Consider the following 5,239-nt stretch of genomic DNA (forward strand, 5'->3'; position numbering starts at 1 on the left):
TCATGCTCCAAACGACAATGCAATAACAATACCTTTTGTAGATTACTATTACATGACACATGAACCAAATTAGCTCTTCCAGGAACCACGTCATCCACATAATATAGCCCCTCTCTCTCAGTGCCATGCCCAATGATCTCCTTTGTTTGAATATCCTAAAGCAAGCAAAATGAAGGAGACATTAATATAACACAATCCAATTGTTTAGTGACTTGAGGCACAAATAATAAGTGATGGGACAATGACGGAACCAATAAACAATTATGTAAGGTAAGAGAGGTGCAAGAGACATTGTTCCCACTCCAACAACAGTAGCAGTAGTACATTGGCAGTTGCCATACACTTTCTATAAGGATCTTTCATGGACTGAAACAAAGTTCTACCATACATCATATGATTTGTTGCACCGGAATCTAAAATCCAACTAGTATTGGTCATTGTAAGAACAAATAAGCAGCACCCTTTTCTCCTTTTTTTTTTTTTTTTTTTTTTTTTTTAAATTTTTTATGACCGTAGCAGCGGCAATCCACTAATACGGACAACAATCCACGACACTTGTAGAACAGCAATTGCAGTCAACTTTTGCGATAATCAGCAGCAATAATGGCAAGCAATACACACGACATAGCAAAACTAACTCCACTGAAAGACAGTGCAGCAACAATTAGCAGTCCAAAAGCAAATATCATATGCCAAAAAAAGGACCACCCATTTGCTGCAATCCAACAGACCAGCAATACCCACTGCACGACAAAGACCAATTCATGGCACCACTAGTAGCAATTATACACGGTGCACAATTGCAGAAGCACAACACCACACACGGCAGCAGCAAGATCACACTGTTGCAAATCCAATATACATGGCCTGACCAATTTCTACAACAAGCAGCGCAAGAACAAGTTAACCGAACACAACAGCGGAAGAAAATATTGTTTTACAGTTTCTAGGGTTACAGCAAACTTGGCTTTGATGCCAAATAGAATTTTACAGCTTAATTTTCCTGTATTCCATAATTCGGAATAAAAGGTACATACAATCCTTGTTACAAAAGGAAACAAAAATAAAAGGCGTAATATCCTTCCTAAAACAGGACTTTAATAATTACAAAATATTTACATTCATTTTCTCCTAAATATTGATTTATTCCAATAGACCTATACCTATATTTTAATCAAGTACGTGGAGACCCAAATCACAAAACCCATTTTCCAGAAAAGTATCTTGAATAAAAAAAAATACAAAACCCTCAAATCCTTGAACACGAATGTTAAAAGAAAAAAAGAGACGAAGATTTGAGGTTTTCTTGTGAGATTCAGTATGGGTTAAAGGATTTGGGGTCTCTACATCATGAAAAAGATGTTGATTATCTTATCTAAATACAACCAGAGGAAGAAAAAAAAAATTCCAAAAATTGAGATTTACAATTTGAACCAAGGAGTATTCACAAGTCAGTGACTCCATGCTCCAGAAAAAGTACTACTTGAAAATAAAAACCCAAATTCTTAAACTCATTCCCCAAATTGTCCAAAATCATCAAAATGATGAGAGGATTTGGATTCGATTGAACCTTTCTCACTAGCTTTGCTACTCGTCACCTTCGAGAGAGGTAGAGAAAGAGGAAAAAAAAGAGAAAATTGTAGCAATGATCTCTTAATTTGAACCCAATTGGAGCAATTGTCCTTCAACTAAAAATTCATGACGATTAGTCTCTTAACTCACCAAAATGTGCAGCTATGGTTATTTTTGTCAACTCCATCAGAATTCCGTCAAAATGATTCATGTTGGAAGAACCATCGCTACAATTGAGTTAAAGTTGAGGGACCATTGATACAATTGGGTTAAAATTGAGGGACCATTGCTACAATTGGGTTAAAGTTGAGGGATCATTGCTACAATTTTTTTTTTCATCTAGTTTTCTATATTTGCCTCTTGATTCAGTCTCACATGCTTGGCACGTGACTCATTTTCACATAGGTTTTAACGGAGTTGACAAAAATGACCAAAACTACACGTTTTGATGAGTTAAGAGACCAACGGTCATGAATTTTTAGTTGAGAGACCATTGCTCCAATTGAGTTAAAGTTAAGGGACCGTGGCTACAATTTCCTCATAAAAAAAAGGAATGGAAAAGAAAGCAATAAGGCATGGTTAAGTCCCACTTGCATGATCACATTCAAAGAGATCGGACGGCAGCCCGCATCATCCTCATTTTTTTGGTTGAAATGGGGATCCCTCTCCTTAAAGAGTTTGTGTGTGTGTGTCTAGTATATGCCCACACACAAAGTGTGTGAAATTTTTTATTTTTGTTTTTAAAATTGAAGGAGTGAGGAAGAGAGAGAGAGAACATGGAAGTGGGAAGAGAGGGAGGAGATTTATTTTTAATTTTTAAAATTAGAAATGTTAAAATCACTTGTAGGTGAGGCTTAAACAAAAAAAGCAAAATTTCATTTTGTAAAATTACGTTACTGCCCTTAACTTTTTTGTTGTGATAGAAGACTAAATAGTATTTTCCCAATGAGGGTTTTATTAAGGCTTTTTAGCCAAAATGGTCCCTGAGATTTGTATAATACATAACTTTGGTCCCTGAGATTTAAAATCAATAGAAATGGTCCTTGAGATTGTCCACCATCCATAATTTTGATCATTTCGTTAAAAAGCTCCGTTAAGTTAAGGGTATTTTTGTAAAATCAACCCACAACCCCTCCCTCAACCCTTCATTCCCCAAAGCCACATCCCCACCAAATCAACAATGAGCTCAGTCTCTGGCCTCCGAATCAAAACCCTTCCTTCAACACACAACACCAAGTCCTTCCAATGCTCGCACCCAACAATGTACTGAAAGAGCCTCCTTTCCTCAACCCTCTACTTCCACAACATATAAAGCTCCTCAATTTCCACCCTTATCCTAACGCTTCTGTCGTTGTTATTGACGTTTTTGGGTTCTTTGATTAAGTCTTCCATGAGCCATTTGAGCTCTCTACGCAAAAACGTTGAGTCCGGCATTATTCTTTGCTGCTGATAATTTCCCAAAATAATGGCAGGTCCACCATTACTCTCTGGACCAATAACCCCATCACTAACAATCATCAAGCATACAACCCTCGAGCTCGAAACCAGCAAAAAGTAATTCGTCAATGGCAGCTCCATCTTAGCACCCCCTTTGAACTAGAAAACCAATTCTGAAAACTTCAATTTTCCTTTTTTCGAAATATTGAAACAGGATCTCAATCCCGTTTTGGTTTCCAAGTCCTTTGCTCTCATGTAATTTTCCATCTGTGACTCAAACCCTTGCGCCATGACTTCAAAAACCGGCTTCTCCATGAATGTGATGGTCGATTCGAAATCCACGATCGTCCCGCCATTGCTGTCGGCTCCGAGGACAAGAAACGTGTACGTAATCTTCACATTCTTCTTGCCCACGATGATTTTTTTGAGCATTATGTAGTAGTACTCGCGAAATGCAGAGTTTGGAGGACCTAGATTTTTCTAAAACGGCATATAGATCGCGCTATGAGCTTTTGTTTCGTTTCTTCTGGTTGAAGAAATGAAAGGGGGTTCATTGGCGCTACTGTTGCCGGTGTACAGAACAAGGTCGCTGCTTTGTGGGGGTATCGTCGAATTTATGAGAGACTAAGCAGTAAGTGAATTTAGAGAGCGTCATTTGGGACGGCAGCGATTCTGGTCCACGACCGAATCCTGTGATTCTGATGGATTGCTAGATGGAGAAGAACGATCAGCTAACAAGAAAATCAAGGACAATTTTCTCGGGAAATTTTAAGGACTCGGAAAGTAAAATCCCAGCTATTATAAGAGAAATGAGAGAAAAATGGTGAAAAAGAAAGTGGAGAATTTGATTTTACAAAAATACCCTTAACTTAACATAGATTTTTAACGGAATGACCAAAATTATGGATGATGGACAATCTCAGGAACCATTTCTATTGATTTTAAATCCAAGGACCAAAGTATATGTTATGCAAATCTCATGGACCATTTTGGCTAAAAAGCCTTTTGTTAATATGTAGTTAGTGTGTGTGTGTGTGTGTGTATATATATAAGTGCTTGAAAATAAAGCCCACTTACTAATATGTAATCATGTCGTAGCTGTCTTTATTTGCTTAGCCTCTGTAATCCTCAAGGTAAGTTTTTTCTGTATGAAAAATCACTATACTACTCATTAAACTACCCAAAGTTCGTAAATACAAAGGAAAAGAATCGAAAATCCATTTGTTTGCAGCTGTCTTTATTTGCTTAGCCTCTGTAATCCTCAAGGTAAGTTTTTTCTGTATGAATAATCACTATACTACTCATTAAACTACCCAAAGTTCGTAAATACAAAGGAAAAGAATCGAAAATCCATTTGTTTGCTCAAATCGGCAGTTGAAAGTATTAAAATAAGGCTCACGCACTGCCACACACCAGCCCGATTTGACACGTGATGGCTGGAGTTGTCACGCATCGCCGCAACGTCATCGTCGTCCGCTGTCTGGCTCCCCAGATTCTAGGAAATTTGGCCGAAAAAATTCCAAAAATCGATGAACTCCAAAAACTCATCTAAAATTCACGAAATTCACAACCTAGCCTAATTTGAGGGCGTAGAATCCAAATATTACCTTAGTTTGGCCAAAAAGTGGTTAAAAATCTCGAAATGATTGGGAAACCTCCGCTCGAAGTTGGAAGTCTCGTACGCCCTTAGATTTGAGCATGACTTTGCTCGAAACTGAGCCTAGGACTTTGGAAAGTTATATGGTGGTCAAGATCTCGTCCAAAATCGACAAGATCAAGTCGGAAACTCGTCGGGTTTCTCTGCAGCTTTCACCAGAGTTCTACAGAGAACTTCTTCCTTTGCTACATGTGTCAAAAGTGTTGGAGAACAATTCAGAAATAAACAAAAATAACAGAAATAAACAAAAACTTGAAATTCTAATATTTTATTTACCAAATATACTTGATATGCAGAATGAAATTATACAATAAATACTTAAACTAAAATAAAAATACAATGATACTAACTTGATCACAGAAGGTAAAGGCTAGCGTAAAAGCTATGTCCTTCGAACAGTATTTTCGTCCCACTCTTGTGCTTGTGGTTCTACAACGTCTGCTCGACCAAGATACAACTACCAAATTCTACAACCCGCACTGGATTATAGAACTCTAGCAAATTGCTTTGTGTGTTTACTCTCTGGAAATTTTGTACAGAAGATAAGGAGGAAGAAAAGATGATTCTCACTTG

General features: G+C 37.5%; 1 pseudogene; it reads right to left on the reverse strand.

Moving 5' to 3' along the window:
- Positions 1-2,777: 2,777 nt before the first annotated feature.
- LOC137736681 (probable aspartyl protease At4g16563) lies at positions 2,778-4,462 on the reverse strand (annotated as a pseudogene).
- Between the last annotated feature and the right edge of the window lie 777 nt (positions 4,463-5,239).

This window comes from Pyrus communis, chromosome 6, assembly GCF_963583255.1.
Source record: "Pyrus communis chromosome 6, drPyrComm1.1, whole genome shotgun sequence".
In the NCBI taxonomy this organism is placed as follows: Eukaryota; Viridiplantae; Streptophyta; class Magnoliopsida; order Rosales; family Rosaceae; genus Pyrus; species Pyrus communis.